The following is a 17,516-nucleotide window of genomic DNA, read 5'->3' as shown; positions in this document are numbered from 1 at the left end:
TTGCCCAATCCCAGCATGCACCAGTCCTCTGTGTTGTGGGGGCTGGATGAAGTGGGGATGAATGGTGCCAGAGATCCCTGTGCTGGGGCTGGGGGTGGGGCTGGTGGGAAAGAGGAGGCTCCAGTAGCCCTGTCCCCCATGGGCAGGGTCGGAACCTTGCATGGGCTGGCGTGGGCCCCTGTGCCATGCGGTTCTTGGCTTTGCACCTTCTTCTTGGTTTTACTCGGCGATCCAGATGAAAACACTATTGGCATCTGAGAACAAGTGGGTGCGTTGTGAAGAATGGGCACGAAGATGAAGGACGTAGGAGACTTGGGGGAAAGCTGTCCTGGCCCAGGACAGTCTGAGCAGGCACTGGGCGGTGGCTGCTCGGCCGTTCCTTGGTGGGCAGTCTGGGAGTGGTAGTTTGGTCCAGCCCTTCCACCTGCCCGCGTTAGCAGCAAGGCTGGGAGACCCACAGTGGGCGGGCCAGGGCTTGGCTGTCCCGGCTGGGCCGGTGATGGCGTGGGCATCCTGAGGGCTCACATCAGCCTGCCTGCCATGGAGGTGGGACCTGGGTCATCCAGCAGAGGGGGCAGTCCCCGGGCTGCTGTCAGCCTGTCTGAGAGGGACACAGGCCCGAGGAGGCCGGTGCTGGGGTGGGGCTGCGGCAGCTTCCGTAGCTGGGCTTTTGTCACAATCCATTTGCAGAAAGATGGTGAAACAGCCTGCGCGGGCCTTGGGACTGTGGCATGGGCCAGGGTCCCTCCGACCATCTCCTGAGGGGAGGCCACGCCCACATTAGAGGGAGGTGGAAGGCCAGGAAGTTGAGAGGTGACACGGCAAAGGCTCTCAGAAAGGCCACTGTCCGCGTTGGACCTTACGGCGTGTTCCTGGGAACATGGGTGTTTTGGGACGAGGGGCCCGGCCTGCCCTGCGGGGTGGGCCATGGCTTCTGTGGTAACTGTTCCCAGGATGGGGGTGCCTGGCGGGGTGATGGGGCCTGGGGCCGAGGAGCTCACCAGCCTTCTCCTCTGCTCGTCTGGCCACAGAGCCTGAGCCTCCTCAGGTTGCAGAGAGACGAGTGGGTTGGGTGGGGGCCAGGAGGCCCGGGCCGGAGGAGGGACAGGTGAGGCAGGAAGGAGAGGCGGGGAGAGAGCCAGAGGAGAGGATGGCTGTGGCCTGCCCTCCCGGTCCCTTTTCACAGTGTTAATGTCCCGGCTGGCGACAGGAAGGCTCCTCAATAATTAAGCGGACAGACATGAGAGTCTGGGCGAGAAACTTAAAAGCCATTTGCAGAGGGAAAAGATTGAACTTTGGGGAGGGAGGTCAGGAGCAGGAGCCTCAGGCAGGAGAGGATGGGGAGGGGCCCTGGGGAGCTGCCAGGGCAGGCAGGCATCTATTTCAAAGAGCACCGTGTGGTCCCAGCCCAGCTCCGCCCCACCACGGCCATTACGGGGCCTGCTGGGAGCTCCTCCAGGGGCTGCCTGACGGCTCTTCCTCCTCCTCGAGGGGGACTTCCTGTGCGGCTCACAGCAGAGCTCTGGCTCCGGGGCTCCAGGGTGGCTTCCTGCCTAGAGGACGCTAACGGGTGCAGTCCGGGTGTGAACAAAGCTCAGAGCTGGCAGAGCCCGGAGGGGCGTGGGAACAGCCCTGCTCAGGTGGCAGGCAAGGCTGGGAGTCAGGTCCCACTCCCAGGCCTCAGGCCTTGCAGACTGCCTCCCCGAACAAGCCGGGCTGGACGTGGGATCCACCCCAGGCCTTTGGGGATCGGGAGCCCTCACTTTGGGAAGTCATGTCATCTGACAGCTTCCCTCGCGTACCCCACTGCTCCCACTCCGCCCCCATTCTCTTTTGGCCCTGTTCTCCCAGGGGAGGGAGTGTGATGGATGTGAAGAATACCTTTTGGAGGCGATCCTAAACCCAAGATGTGGCCTGTCCAGTGCTGTGTTGTGAGGACAGCCCAGGCTCTAGAGGCCTGGGTTTTATGTATACTAGAGGCTTGACGCATGGAATTCCTGCAGGGGGCTCGGTGCCCACCGCCGCCTCTGCCTCCGCCCCCACCATTGCGGCTTCGTCTGGAAGGTCATCCTGAAGAATGTCCAGTCTAATTAGCATATTATGCTTTTATTATTATAGATATATTTTATTGAATTCAAAGGGGAAGGGAGAGAGTTAGAGAGATAGAAACATCAATGATGAGAGAGAATCTTTGATTGGCTGCCTCTTGCATGCCCCCTACTGGAGATCGAGCCTACAACTCAGGCATGTGCCCTCGACCAGAACTGAACTTGAGACTCCTCAGTATGCAGGCCGACGCTCTATCCACTGAGCCAAACTGGCTAGGGTGAGGCCTGGGTTTGAATCTCTGTTCTGCCAGTTACCTCACCATATCCACTCACTGTATCAGTCATTTACACCATAGTGTGAACGAGCCAGTACTATCCTTTCCTGAGAGCAAACATTGTTGCGGGGAGAACATACACTAAGTGCCTCAGAAGGAAGCACTTGTCAAATCCTGGTCCCGTAAGAGCACAGAGGGATCCAGAAACCATTTCACCGAGTCCCTTACTCATTTCACAGTGGCAAAAAGCGAAGGCTTGAGGAAGGGGAGAGTGCACAGGATGCTGGCTAAGGATTTGGACGCTGGAGCAAGACGGCCTTTGCCACCTTGGCAGACTGTTTAGTCTGTGTGTGCCTCAGTTTCCTCATTTGTAAAATGGGGATGACAGTGGTCTCTTAGACCAGGTGTGGAATTAAGAGTTCATGTCCACAGAAGGCCTCGTGCAGCGCCTGGCACACAGTCAGCCCGCAGAAATGTCACAGCACAGCGTGTAGCTGGCCTGAAGTCAGCACGGGAGACGCGTCCGGGCGGAAGAGGCTGGAGCGGGTGGGCAGGGACAGACGGTGACCTTTGAGGCTGATCCCGGAGAGGCCCCGCCATCTGCTGGGCCTCTTGTGTCTCCCTGCAGAGAGTTGAGACTGAGCAGCCAACTTAACTTTTGGCTAATGAGAGTGTCATCGCTGTGGCCACAGTGGGGTGGGGTGGCGTGGAGGGAGGGCATGGAGGGACCCGCAGCAGAGAGGATGGAGGGAATGCCAGCGAGCGGGTGGGGGTGGGGGGCGGGGGCAGGCGCCCTGCTTCCCAGGAGAGGCCTGGCTAGGATGCTGGTGACTGACATTCGCACTCTGAGCACCATGCCCCGCCCCCGCCCTCAGCCAGCCTGGCCTTGCGAGTCCTCTGGTCCCACCCGGCCCGGACGTGCTGGAAAGGCTCATGGCTGCTCCAGAGAAAGCTGCTGCCTGGCGCTTGGCTGCTCCGCTCCTCAGCGCCGGCCCAGGCTCCCGGGGATACTTTGCGGCTTTGCTAACACCAGCCATTCTGTTGAGGATGTGGGTTTTGTGTCTTCCAAGTATTTTTGCTGCACAACGAAGAGGAACTTTCTAGAGAGCCCAGCCTTCCTCCCCAGCCTGGCCGTCTTCCTGGAAGACAGCTCCACCCTCCCAGCGCCCGGCCCACATGCCTGGCCGCGCTTGACCACCCTCTTCCTACCGTCCCAGCCTCTCCTCGGAGCGTGTCCTGGAGAGGAGCGCCCCCTCCTCCCGCCCCGGGCTTGGCCGGGCCACTGCGGAGGCCTCCTCCTGCCTCCCCCTGGGCCTCCGAACGGGGCAGCAGCTGTGCTCGGCGCCCCGAGGCCCGGGATCTTTCTGAGAGCCACCGCACACCTGCCCCCCTGCCCCCCAACCTTCTCATTGACTTCCTGCTGCTCTTAGATCGAAACGCAAACTCCCGGCTCCAAGCTGCCGGAGACCCTGGCCACCGCTCTGTCTCTCCTGGGTGAGCCTTGAGTAGCTGCTCGGGGATGTCACACGTGGCGTGCTGTGTTCTTCCTGCCACTGGGAGACACCATGCTGTTCCCGCCAGGGCCTCCGTCCCTGCTGCCCCCTCTAGTCTGGAATGTTCTCTCCATCCTTTGAGGCTGGGTCCTTCTCCCAGAGCCTGAAGCTTACCTGGACTTTCTTCAGAGCCCCCGCGCCTGCTCAGCTTGTGGCCACGCCCGTGTTTGCCTTTCTGCTTGCTGTCGGCATTTCCTCCAGTCTGTCTCAGTCTTTGTATGGCCCATGGGGGAAGGATGGACCTTTGTGTTTTTAATGATGGAACATAATCAAAATCATCATAAAACGAAACGGGAAAGTTTATGAAATTCAAATTTCATGTATGTGTTGCCTCGGCTGCTCTCAAGGCGTGACCACTGAGCTGTGAGACAGCCATCAGCTGACCCTGCTGGACTCCAGCTGCACCTCTAGCAACCCCCCCTCCCCCATGCCAGGCCCAGCGGGGCCTCAGGAAATCCTGGCCGAATGGACTCCTGGGGAATGAGTCCTGCAGCCCGCACGCCCCTCAGCTCTGCAGCGACAGCAGGGTGCCACGGTTGGACGTGTCTGCTCTGGCTGTGCGGGTGGGGGCGGCAGGGCCCACCTTACCACTGGGTCAGACCTGTGCCTGCCAGTGCCCTTAGGCTGAGTCCTTGAAACAGGCTAGGACCATTGTTGTCCCCATTTCACATATGGAGAATTAAGGCTCAGAGAACTTAAGCAACTTGCCCAAGGTTGCACAGCAGGTAAGTGTGGAATCTCCTCTCTTGGACATCAGATTGGCTTGGGTTTGAGATCTGGCCTGATACGGTGTGGACTCTCTGAGCCTCAGTTTACTCATCTGTAAAATGGCTCACCTGGTAGGACGGCAATGTGCACAAAGCCTTGACTAGCTGCTCGGGGATGTGGAGTTACAGAGCGGGTTTGACAGGCCTCAGTGCTGTGACGTGCTGGCACCAGGGTGGGGGAGAGAGTGGATGGAGGTGGCCATCAGCACTGCTCTCTCAGGGTGAGGACCACGGAGCCCTCCCTCTGATTTACGGTGACTCTTTCCCCAGAGCCCAGGTGCTCCTGTGTGGCAGGGGGTCTGGGAAGGTGACCTCTGAACAGAGAGGAGAGGGAGCTGGGAGGAGGGGATGTGGCATTGGGGAGCGGCCCGGGGAGTCTGGAGCCCCCAGACAGCTCCCTGCGGGGAAGGGCCGCTGGGGTAGAGTGGCCTTGCTCCAGTGGCTCTCAAGCCTGAGCTCACCACAGCCACCTGCGGGGGCTGGGACTGGGGCTGGGTCTGTACTTGGACACCTGCCGGGAGGCTCTGCTCCACGGGTGCTCTGAGTTCTCAGTGTCCCAGTGTCCCTGCCTGCCCACCCGGCTTCTCCACGGAGTGCCCCCATCGCTGTGCAGGCCTCCCCGGCCCTCCGCCTTTGAGGTGCACCTGGGGTGGCGGGACCTCTGAATACCGGAGGTGTGGGCATGCAAGCGGGAGGGGCTCAGCTCTGGCAACAGGCTGGCAAACAGGCTCATTGTTGTGGGATGAAACGAAGGCAGCAGAGGCCTCGGGGGCCCTTTCTTACGGAGGAGGGAGGTGGCTCCTAGAGACCAGGCTGGAGCAGGCCCCGGGTGAGGTGTGTGACATGTGGAGGGGCTGACGTGGGGCTGCGTCTGGGGAGGCTCACGTTCATAATGGCTGGCTCCTGGCTCTCACGCTCCCATCTGGGCCTCAGTTTGTCCATCAGTGAAAGACATCCATCCACCAACCCACCCATCCATCCACCCATCCATCCATCCACCCATCCACCCATCCATCCATCCACCCATTCATCCACCCATCCACCCATCCACCCATCCATCCATCCACCCATCCACCCATCCACCCATCCACCCATCCACCCATCCACCCATCCATCCATCCATCCATCCATCCATCCATCCATTCATCCACCCATCCACCCATCCACCCATCTATCCATCCACCCATCCATCCATCCACCCATCCACCCATCCATCCACCCATCCACCCATCCATCCATCCACCCATCCATCCACCCATCCACCCATCTATCCATCCATCCATCCATCCATCCATCCATCCATCCATCCACCCATCCACCCATCCATCCATCCACCCATCCACCCATCTATCCATCCACCCATCCATCCATCCACCCATCCACCCACCCATCCACCCATCCACCCATCCACCCATCCACCCATCCACCCATCCACCCACCAAATCTGAATTGAACATCCCGAGCCTTTCACCACTGGAGCAGTGGTTCTCCGTGGGCTGCACGGTGGGGTCACTGAGAACCCCACCCCAGGAGTCCAGGCTTCATTGGTTTGAGATGGGGCCTGGCTCCCGCGTGTGCAAACCAGGTGGAGACCACACTCTGAGCAACTCCATACGGCGGAGACAAAGCGGGTGGAGGCCTTGCCCTGGTGGGGCTCCATGTCTGAGGAGAAGGCAGGCGGTGAACAGGCAAGGCACACAGATACAATGTCAAGGGGAGCAGTTCCCTACAGAACAAAGCAGGGAGCGGCTAGAGAGCCATGGGGGCCGTGGGGGCCCCTTTAGACGGGTGGCTGGAGGGGGGATTTAGAAGAGGGACATTTGCTGATCAAACCTGGAGGAAGAGTGTTCCCGATGGAGCGACTGCAAAGGCCCTGGGGCGGGCTGTGCCTGGTTGCTGACGTGACCCAGGAGCTCGAGAGAGACCCAGAGGCTCTGGAAGCAGGGAGGGGGGTTTGAGGTGGCTCCAGAACCCACATCCTCTCCTTCTCACTGCACAGGGTGTTTCGGGAGGAGGGTCACAGCGTTTTGACCTGGGGCAAGTCACTGAGCCTGCCAGGCGTTAGTCTCCTCTCCTGTGAGAGGCAGGGGGGCTGGCTGGGCCTCGGGAAGCCACGGAGGTGATGGGGAGGAGATCCAGGGGCAGAGCCGGGGTGAGAGGCATGCTCTTCCCCTTGGCTCTCACCCTGTGGTCCCCACCACCCAGGCCCCCTGAGCCTCTTCCAGCTCCTCCCTCTATTTCCGGCTGAGATGGACAGAGCGGAGCGCTGGAGGCCGGAGGGAGGCAGGGCCAGCTAGGCGTTCTGAGGCGGTGGGTAGAGTGTGGGCCCTGGGACCAGAGGGCCTGGGCTCACCCCCTGCTCTGCCATTTACTGCCTGGGAGGCGCCTCTCTGTGTAAAGTGGGGAGCCCTGTGGCTCATCTCGTAAGGCATTGTGAGGATCAGATGAAGGAGACGGAGAAGGGGCTCAGGGCACTGCCTGGCACGGAGTCTGGATTTCTGCCGAGTGCCTGCTTGTGGTGGGCACCCAGAGCTCCGGCTTTGGAGGCAGCTGCGCAGTAGGTTGCTCAGAACCCAGCCCCAGATCACTCGGCCTCTCTGGACAGTTCTCATCTCGCCTGTAAGATGGGCAGAATCCCCTGTGCCTTTCAAGTGTGGAAACAGAATTGCACCATGGGAGCTCGCAGTGTGGTGGGCGCACGGTAGGGCTCAGCAGCGTTAGTCCCCGTCTCCTGCTGCCAGAGCTCCCCCGGGGCTGCCAGGGCAGAGGTGCAGGTGGGAGCTCTGCAGTTGGAGGGCAGCTCGCTGGCGGCTGGCAGAGGTGATGGTGAGTGTCCCCGCATCGCCCTGTGTGAGGGCCCTGGTCCTCCTGACCCTCACGCTGGGAGATGTGCCATCTCTGGCTCCCCACTTCCGGGAGGACTGTGGGTCGCCTCACCAGAAGCCTCCCGGAGCTCAGGGACCCGCTTTCTGGGCCTGGCTCCGCTGCCAGCTCCGTGACCCGGGCTGGATCGGCCGTCCTCCCTGCCGTGAGGGCATTGGCTTAGGGAGGCTCTGGCCCCACACCAGTGCCTCCTGCAGGAGGGGCCCTGGCTCACTCCCCTGTCAGGCGGCGGCCGCCCAGCCAGCCCTCTGCACTGTTCCCTGCCGTCCCAGACCCGCGCCCGTGCCTGTGCGGACCACGCTCTCCCGGAGGCCTTTTTTAAAAAGCAGGCTTAATTCACTGTGTTTTTCTTGCATGAAATTGTGTGTTGGCCACAGCGGGAGCCTGGGTCCTCGGCACAGAAACGGGATGGCCTTTCCAAGACGTCAGTGATTCCTGGCGGGGAGCCTTGGTGAACAGTCTCTTCCCAGAGCTCGGGGGTGCGGCAGCTTAGGTCTCAGAGGTGGCCTCAGAGGTGGCCCTGGACGAGTGCAGCAGCTGGCGATACCAGCCACCAGCCGCAGATGCTTGGACATGGGCTGAGACGGTGCCATGTCCTCCCTGCCATGAGGCCCACCAGCGCAGAGCCACGGGGCCAGTCACTCGCAAGGAGCGGGGTGGGGCTTGTTTCCACTGGCCGGGGGACAACAGGGCCCTGGGCCAGGATAACAGCTCCACGGTGTGCCACTTCCTTTGGGCACTTAACACCCAGGCCAACATGTCCATTGTCATCCCCAACGGCGACAAAGCCTTGAGCCCGGTCCTCTGGCCAGCACGTGTCTGCTTTTGCCCACACATGATCTTCAAAACCTCATCCTTGAGCATATCCCCAAGAAAATGTCAGTGATCTCAGATTCCTTGATCTTTATGTCCTTTACCAGGCGGCCAGCTTGGTGACAGGATGCACTCCTGTCTTCGGTTTTGCCTCCACGGGCTCTGAGGCCTCAGCCCCGGTCTCTGCTCCGACCCCAGCCATGACCCCGGCCCCGGGCCCCGGGCCCCGGATGCCGCTGCCAAATCCTCCACGGAAGCCACCTCGACCTCCTATTCTGGGGCCCTGGGGCCTCCAGGCCCTCCTGCAGCACCGGCGTCATCCGCCGTTCGGTGTTCCGTTAGAAAAGACGCTGGAAGGCCTTTTTAAAAAAAGAAATATTTTTATTGATTTCAGAGAGGAGGGGAGAGGGAGAGAGGAACATCCATGATGAGAGAGAATCATTGATCAGCTGCCTCCTGCAGGCCCCCACATTGGGGATGGAGCCCACAACCTGGGCAAGTGCCCTGACCGGGAATTAAACCGCGACCTCCTGGTTCACAGGTCGACGCTCAGCCCCTGAGCCACACCCGTGGGGCTGGAACGCCTTTCTTGATGTCTGATGGACAGTCCACTCCTCCTTCAACTCTGATTCAAAATCCAAGACCTTCCGCCTCCGAAGGCTGAAGCGATTCTGGGGCATGTGGGGCGCTCACGGATCCGCCCCGAAGTCCGCAACCACGTCAAGGGCAGGATTGGGTTGGACCTCTCCTGTCATCCCCTGAACACCAGTGCCCGGCCCAACAGACAGACAGACAGACAGACACGTCAGGGAGTGTTTGGGCTCACCCTAAAGGGTTCGCTCCCTGCCTCTCCCGCCCAGCCCTGAGCGCGCTGTGCATTTTCCAGTGCCCTCCAGCTTATTAAACTAGCATTTTTATGGCTCAGACATGTTGGAAAGGAAAAGAAAGCCAATTCTACTTTATATTCCAATTGACCTTTATGCTTGCCACTCGCCCCGGGGCCTGGGCTGGGGAGGCAGGGGAGCGAACCCTTTAGGGTGAGCCGTCACACTCCCTGATGGGGAGGCGATGTGTGTGTGTGTGTGTGTGTGTGTGTGCAGGCTCAGGCCTCCGCTCTTGGTCTGGGCCGCGGAGAGTCGTGGCGGGAGGCAGTGCTGTGGGGAGGGAGCAGGGACACCCCTGGTCTGAGGAGCTTCCCCTGATCATCTGTCCCGGCCCCTGCCTTGCCGTCGGACGATGGCTTCCTCATGTCCTCCCACATCTCTCCCCTGGTGACGTGGGCAGCCTCCTCCGGGCCGGGGTTGAGGCCAGGCGGTAGAAGCAGCTGCTGAGCCTGCCTGTCCCTGGCCAGGTGCCCCAGCCTGGCACCCCCTCCGGCCATCCGCCTGCCTCACCCCTGGCCATGGCCATGGCATCTCAGGACTGAGCCCTACCTAGTGGACAGGCAGCCCGCCCAGGCCCTCCCTGCCTCAGCTGACCCCGCACAGCCCCGAAACGGACCTGGCCGTGGGCACGTCCTGCTCCTGCTCGGGGCTCTGCTTTGCCGCCTGCGGGATGACGAGGGCTGGCTCTGCAGACCTCCTGTAATGCCCAACAGGCTGTGGGGCCGGCCCATCACGGGGTGTGAACCTTCAGAAAGCGACTTCCTGGCCCTGCCGCCTCCTGACTGTGACTGGGGCAGGTCGGTTTGCAGACCTGTAAGTGGGTGGGGCCATGTATGAAATGGGACAAGAGTAACCAGCACAGGGCCTGGTGCATAGTAGGTGCTTAAGGAACAGTAGCCGTTGTGAAGTGTGCTCGTGTGGGGAAGGGCCGGACTCCTCCCATCCCCTCTTTTCATTCCCTCCCCCATGGACCGGAACGGGGATGAGGATAACGGCGAGGGCTCAATCCGGACCGGCCTCCCCAGGCCTCATTCCCTCTGGGGTCTGTCAAGAGATGCTCGGGAGGACCCAGGGGTGTGGAGCTCTGCCAGCCCAGCCGTGCCCTGGCCCGGCAGGCACATGCGGTGGAACCCGGCCATGGGCGGCTGGAGGCCCTGCCTGCCAAGAGGGAGTTTAAACTCTTCTGGCTGGAATACCCTGAGGGGAGGGAGCCCACCGAGCACCCCTCCCCCAGCCTCCTCGCCTGGGCAAGAGCGGAGAGGGGCCTAATGGGTCTGTGGTGTGGGCTGGGAGGGCAGCACTTACCTCACTCTCCCCGGCTGCGGTTAGGGGCTGTGGTTAGGGGCTGGACAGGCAGCATTAACCTCTGGCAGGGCCGCTCCCAGTCTGGCTCCCCGCCCCCGCCCTCCTGAGCTCAGCGTCTGGAAGCTGCTGGGGAATCCAGTGTGTGGGACCCCTCCCCCCATCACATACTGGCCTGGGTGGGGCGTGTGGGGAGGGGTGCACACAGCTTTCCAGGTGTGCCTTTTATTGGTCTTCATGTGGGTCTGATGGGAAGGGCTTCTCGCATGGATTTTAGAAACAAACTATTTCAAGCCTATGCAAAATTATCTATATAGTAAAAGCATAATATGCTAATTAGACCGGAGGTCCTTCCTAGTGATCTCTGGATGAAGTGGGGCTGCGGGGGTCCTGGGTGTCTGTGGGTGGCTGAAGGAGGGTCCTGGGGGCCTGTGGGTGGCCGAAGAGGGTCCTGGGGGCCTGTGGATGGCCGAAGGAGCATCCTGGGGGCCTGTGGGTGGCCGAAGGAGCATCCTGGGGGCCTGTGGGTGGCCGAAGGAGGGTCCTGGGTGCCTGTGGGTGGCCGAAGGAGGGTCCTGGGGGCCTGTGGGTGGCCGAAGGAGGGTCCTGGGTGCCTGTGGGTAGCCGAAGAGGGTCCTGGGGGCCTGTGGGTGGCTGAAGGAGGGTCCTGGGTGCCTGTGGGTAGCCGAAGAGGGTCCTGGGGGCCTGTGGGTGGCCGGAGGAGCATCCTGGGGGCCTGTGGGTGGCCGAAGGAGCATCCTGGGGGCCTGTGGGTGGCCGAAGGAGGGTCCTGGGTGCCTGTGGGTGGCCGAAGGAGGGTCCTGGGGGCCTGTGGGTGGCCGAAGGAGGGTCCTGGGTGCCTGTGGGTGGCCGAAGGAGCGTCCTGGGGGCCTGTGGGTGGCTGAAGGAGGGTCCTGGGTGCCTGTGGGTAGCCGAAGAGGGTCCTGGGGGCCTGTGGGTGGCCGGAGGAGGGTCCTGGGGGCCTGTGGGTGGCCGAAGAGGGTCCTGGGGGCCTGTGGGTGGCCAAAGGAGGGTCCTGGGGGCCTGTGGTGGCCGAAGAGGGTCCTGGAGGCCTGTGGGTGGCCGAAGAGGGTCCTGGGTGCCTGTGGGTGGCCAAAGGAGGGTCCTGGGGGCCTGTGGTGGCCGAAGAGGGTCCTGGGGGCCTGTGGGTGGCCAAAGGAGGGTCCTGGGGGCCTGTGGTGGCCGAAGGAGGGTCCTGGGGGCCTGTGGGTGGCCGGAGGAGGGTCCTGGGTGCCTGTGGGTGGCCGGAGGAAGCCGGGGCAGGCGGCCGGGAAGGAAGGCCTGCTGGTGCATGGATTTCGTGCATCGGGCCTCTCGTAGAGAATAATATAATAAACTGCCCTGTACTGCAAATATTGACATTTGCCCTGATTTTGTGTCAAATTTTGTTCCCATTTTAAGAAAGAAAACATTGCAAATATAGTTGGAGGCGTTTCAGGCACTGGTCCCACTTCTGTCCCCTCAGGCAGCCCGCCCTGCCCCGGGCACTTAAGGGGTGTGTGTGTGTGTGTGTGTGTGTGTGTGTATCTGTGTGTGTGTGTGTGTGTGTAACCCACAGCTCCATGAAAACTGGTCACACCGGTGTTCTGCAGCTTGCTCAGTGTCACTGCCACGCAGCTTTTGTTCCTTTTCCTGGCTGTGTCGGCCCTTCTCCCCTCCCCCGTCCCCCCCCCCGTCCCCCCCTCCCCCAGCTCCTTATGGCTGCCCTCCTGTTCCTGCTCTTGGGCCTTTCTTGGGGCTCACCCCCCGAGGGACCTGCGGAGTGGGGGATGAGCTCCAGGACTTCCCCAGGGGCTGCCTCCACACCCGCTGGCCTCCACACCCGCTGGCCTCCACACTGCCTTGCCGGGGAGGCGGGCTGCTAAGCCAGGCTGAGGGGAGCCTGCGCCTAGGCCAGCGGTGCTAAGAGGACTCGGGGGTGCAGTCGTGTCTTCAAGCCCAGGCCGGCATTTGCAGGTTCCCGCGTCTCTGCCCCCACTCACTGTGTGACTGGGTGAATTGCTGGGTCTCTGAGCTCGGTGTCCCCTCCAGAAAATGGGGTGAGGATAACGGTGAGGGCGAGGCCGGCGGCGGCTCAGGGCGGCTGCAGCCTGCGGGCTTGGCGTCCTCTCCAGGAGGTGTGGCCGGAAGTCCTGTCAGACTCAGCGAACCTCTCAGCCCGCGGTGTGCCACCCGCTGTGCTTTGGGGCGGAGTACGGGCCAGGCACCCGGTCCGCGATGAGAGAGCCGCCACTGCAGGACAGTGTGCTGGCCGGTGCTGTAATGGGAGGACAGGAGCCCTGGGAGGGCCCTCAGCCGCCTGGGTGGGGGTGCGGGGAAGGCCAGTGTGTGGAGGCCCGGCTGGCAGGGAGGGCGCGGTGGGAGGGAACGATGAGTCAGGGCAGTGTGGCGGCCTCGGTGCTTTTGGGCGGGTTTGCCCCGGGCTCCGGGCTCGGTGACGGCAGGAGCTGGGCCGGATGGTGCGCTCCCGGTGAGGCTCGGACTGCTGGCCTGGGCGGCCGCTGGAGGGTTTGTGAGCCGCAGTGTGAGGAGATGTTAAGTGCCTGTAAGTGTAGTGCTTTGATTATTTTAAATTGCTTAAGTGGTTTCTAAGATGTCCTAAGTATCCCAGTGACACAGACACAAAATCAATTAGGAAAGTACAACAAAGCCAACAAGAGGGAGCACCTCACCTGCCCCCCCCCCCCCCCCCCGGCCACCTGGGCCTGGCGGTCAGGCGGACCCTCCGCCCAGCGCGCCCAGCCCCGGCCCCGGGCACGCTCTCCTGGCCTGGCGTCCTGGCTGCCCTCTAAGGCAGGGGCCAGCCTTTCGGACCTCACTGGTTCCAGCGGCCGGTGGCCCACCGGTCGGCAGTGGCTGCTCCGAAGGTTTCCTTAAGGCATTCCGCCGGGTGGGGGTTGGGGGGCAGAGAGGGGGCACCTGAGAGGGTCTCCCGTGGAGATGCCCTCTCCTGAGTGAGCCTTTGCCCTGTGGCCCCAGCGGACAGGAGCCCCGGGCATCGTTTCCTTTTCAATGACAGCGCCCTCACTCGCCCTCACTCGCCCTCACTCGCCCTCATTCGCCCTCACTCGCCCTCACTCGCCCTCATTCGCCCTCACTCGCCCTCACTCGCCCTCAGTCGCCCTCATTCGCCCTCATTCGCCCTCAGTCGCCCTCAGTCGCCCTCAGTCGCCCTCAGTCGCCCTCAGTCGCCCTCATTCGCCCTCATTCGCCCTCATTCGCTCTCATTGAGTGTGCAACGTTCCCACTGTTCAAAGGATCCAAAGCTCAGGCCTCAGCCAGCCCTGGAGGTAGCACTGCTCCCTGTGTACCCTCTGTGTGCCCTCTATGTGCCCTGTGTGCCCCCTGTGTGCCCCCTGTGTGCCCTCTATGTGCCCTTTGTGTGCCCTCTGTGTGTCCCCTGTGTGCCCTGTGTGCCCTCTGTGTGTGCCCCCTGTGTGCCCCCTGTGTGCCCCCTGTGTGCCCTGTGTGCCCCCTGTGTGCCCTGTGTGCTCCCTGTGTGCCCCCTGTGTGCCCCCTGTGTGCCCCCTGTGTGCCCTGTGTGCCCCCTGTGTGCCCTCTGTGTGTGCCCTCTGTGTGTGCCCCCTGTGTGCCCCATGTGTGCCCCCTGTGTGCCCCCTGTGTGCCCCCTGTGTACCCTCTGTGTGATCCCTGTGTGCCCTCTGTGTGCCCTCTGTGTGTGCCCCCTGTGTGTCATCTGTGTGCCCTCTGTGTGTGCCCCCTGTGTGCCCCCTGTGTGCCCTCTGTGTGTCCTCTGTGTGCCCTCTGTGTGTGCCCCCTGTGTGCCCCATGTGTGCCCTCTGTGTGCCCTCTGTGTGCCCTCTGTGTGTCCCCTGTGTGTCCTCTGTGTGTCCCCTGTGTGCCCCCTGTGTGCCCTCTGTGTGCCCTCTGTGTGCCCTCTGTGTGTCCCCTGTGTGCCCTCTGTGTGCCCTCTGTGTGCCCTGTGTGCCCCCCCTGTGTGCCCTCTGTGTGTCCTCTGTGTGCCCTCTGTGTGTGCCCCCTGTGTGCCCCCTGTGTGCCCTCTGTGTGCCCTCTGTGTGCCCTCTGTGTGTCCCCTGTGTGTCCCCTATGTGCCCTCTGTGTGCCCCCTGTGTGCCCTCTGTGTGCCCTCTGTGTGCCCCCTGTGTGCCCCCTGTGTGCCCTCTGTGTGCCCTCTGTGTGCCCTCTGTGTGTCCCCTGTGTGTCCTCTGTGTGTCCCCTGTGTACCCCCTGTGTGCCCCCTGTGTGCCCTCTGTGTGTGCCCCCTGTGTGCCCCCTGTGTGCCCTCTGTGTGCCCTCTGTGTGTCCCCTGTGTGTCCCCTATGTGCCCTCTGTGTGCCCCCTGTGTGCCCTCTGTGTGCCCTCTGTGTGCCCCCTGTGTGTCCTCTGTGTGCCCTCTGTGTGCCCCCTGTGTGCCCCCTGTGTGCCCTCTGTGTGCCCTCTGTGTGCCCTCTGTGTGTCCCCTGTGTGTCCTCTGTGTGTCCCCTGTGTACCCCCTGTGTGCCCCCTGTGTGCCCGCCGTGTACCTTCTGTGTACCCTCTGTGTGTCCTCTGTGTGCCCCCTGTGTGTCCTCTGTGTGCCCCCTGTGGGTGCCCCCTCTGTGTCCCCCCTGTGTGTCCTCTGTGTGCCCTCTGTGTGCCCTCTGTGTGCCCCCTGTGTGCCCCCTGTGTGCCCCCTGTGTCCCCCCTGTGTGCCCCCTGTGTGCCCTGTGTGCCCTCTGTGTGCCCTGTGTGCCCTCTGTGTGCCCTCTGTGTGCCCCCTGTGTCCCCCCTGTGTGTCCTCTGTGTGCCCTCTGTGTGCCCTCTGTGTGCCCCCTGTGTGCCCCCTGTGTGCCCTCTGTTTGTCCTCTGTGTGCCCCCTGTGTGCCCCCTGTGTGCCCTCTGTGTGCCCCCTGTGTACCCTCTGTGTGCTCCCTGTGTGCCCCCTGTGTCCCCCCTGTGTACCCTCTGTGTGCCCTGTGTGCCCCCTGTGTGCCCTCTGTGTGCCCCCTGTGTACCCCCTGTGTCCCCCCTGTGTGTCCCCTGTGTGCCCTCTGTGTGCTCCCTGTGTGCCCCCTGTGTGCCCCCTGTGTACCCTCTGTGTGCCCCCTGTGTGCCCCCTGTGTGCCCTCTGTGTGCCCCCTGTGTACCCTCTGTGTGCTCCCTGTGTGCCCTCTGTGTCCCCCCTGTGTACCCTCTGTGTGCCCTCTGTGTGTCCCCTGTGTACCCCCTGTGTGCCCCCTCTGTGTGCCCCCTCTGTGTGCCCTCTGTGTGCCCTCTGTGTGCCCCCTGTGTGCCCTCCCTGTGTGCCCTCTGTGTGCCCCCTGTGTGCCCTCTGTGTGCCCTCTGTGTGCCCCCTGTGTGCCCTCCCTGTGTGCCCTCTGTGTGCCCTCTGTGTGCCCTCCCTGTGTGCCCCCTCTGTGTGCCCCCTGTGTGCCCCCTGTGTGCCCCCTGTGTGCCTCCTGTGTACCCTCTGTGTGCCCTGTGTGCCCCCTGTGTGCCCTCTGTGTGCCCCCTGTGTACCCCCTGTGTCCCCCCTGTGTGTCCTCTGTGTGCCCTCTGTGTGCTCCCTGTGTGCCCCCTGTGTGCCCCCTGTGTACCCTCTGTGTGCCCCCTGTGTGCCCCCTGTGTGCCCTCTGTGTGCCCCCTGTGTACCCTCTGTGTGCTCCCTGTGTGCCCTCTGTGTCCCCCCTGTGTACCCTCTGTGTGCCCTCTGTGTGTCCCCTGTGTACCCCCTGTGTGCCCCCTCTGTGTGCCCCCTCTGTGTGCCCTCTGTGTGCCCTCTGTGTGCCCCCTGTGTGCCCTCCCTGTGTGCCCTCTGTGTGCCCCCTGTGTGCCCTCTGTGTGCCCTCTGTGTGCCCCCTGTGTGCCCTCCCTGTGTGCCCTCTGTGTGCCCTCTGTGTGCCCTCCCTGTGTGCCCCCTCTGTGTGCCCCCTGTGTGCCCCCTGTGTGCCCCCTGTGTGCCCCCTGTGTGCCCTCTGTGTGCCCCCTCTGTGTGCCCTCTGTGTGCCCCCTGTGTGCCCCCTGTGTGCCCTCTGTGTGCCCTTTGTGTCCCCCCTGTGTGCCCCCTGTGTGCCCTCTGTGTGTCCTTTGTGTACCTCTGTGTCCCCCCTGTGTGCACCCTGTGTGCCCTCTGTGTGCCCTCCCTGTGTGCCCTCTGTGTGCCCTCTGTGTGCCCTTTGTGTACCTCTGTGTCCCCCCTGTGTGCCCGCTGTGTGCTCTCTGTGTGCCATCCCTGTGTGCCCTCTATCTGCCCCCTATGTGCCCCCTGTGTGCCCTCTGTGTGCCCTCCCTGTGTACCCTCTGTGTGTCCTCTGTGTGTCCTGTGTGTCCCCCCTGTGTGCCCTCTGTGTGCCCTCCCTGTGTGCCCTCTGTGTGCCCTCTGTGTGCCCTCTGTGTGCCCTTTGTGTACCTCTGTGTCCCCCCTGTGTGCCCCCTGTGTGCCCTCTGTGTGCCCTCCCTGTGTGCCCTCTGTGTGCCCTCCCTGTGTACCCTCTGTGTGTCCTCTGTGTGTCCTGTGTGCCCGCCCTGTGTGCCCTTTGTGTGCCCCCTGTGTGCCCTCCCTGTGGGGTAGGTCCCAGCAGAGTGCTGGGCAGAGGGCACGGGTGTTTGCAATGTCTGACCCTCTTACCAGAGGGGTGAGAGCTGGGTGCCGGGTCTCATGCAGCCTCGTGCAGGGGCTCAGGGAGTGGACGAGGGCCCAGCCCTCAGCTTAGAGCTGCCCGGGGTGAGTGCGCCTTCCTCACTGAGGGTCTATGTGTGTGTGGGCAGGAGGCTCCCTGCACCCAGGAGCTGAGGCCACCAGCCCACACAGGCCCCCCCCCACGCCCCACGCCCCACGCCCCTCCCCCACGCCCCTCCCCCCACGCCCCCCCACGCCCCTCCCCCACACACGCCCCCTCCCCCACACACGCCCCCTCCCCCACACACGCCCACTCCCCCACACACGCCCCCTCCACCCACACGCCCCCTCCACCCCACACACGCCCCCTCCAACCACACACGCCCCCTC

General features: G+C 62.9%; 1 protein-coding gene across 5 annotated transcripts in view; it reads left to right on the top strand.

The window, feature by feature from the left end:
* Window positions 1-17,516, top strand: part of GRM4 (glutamate metabotropic receptor 4) — a 105,023-nt gene that overhangs the window by 13,871 nt on the left and 73,636 nt on the right. The window contains exon 1 of one of the 5 annotated variants that reach the window (XM_084890715.1): window positions 4,407-4,601. The exons of the other annotated variants lie outside the window; for them this stretch is intronic. The gene's annotated coding sequence lies outside the window, so the exon portion shown is untranslated. Of the gene's footprint in view, window positions 1-4,406; window positions 4,602-17,516 lie in introns of those variants that run through there. 5 annotated transcript variants of the gene reach the window in all.

Source organism: Pipistrellus hanaki (assembly GCF_964339955.1).
Source record: "Pipistrellus hanaki genome assembly, chromosome: 7".
NCBI lineage: Eukaryota > Metazoa > Chordata > Mammalia > Chiroptera > Vespertilionidae > Pipistrellus > Pipistrellus hanaki.
Note: the sequence above shows the minus strand (reverse complement) of the source record. Positions and strands in the feature narration are given on the sequence as shown.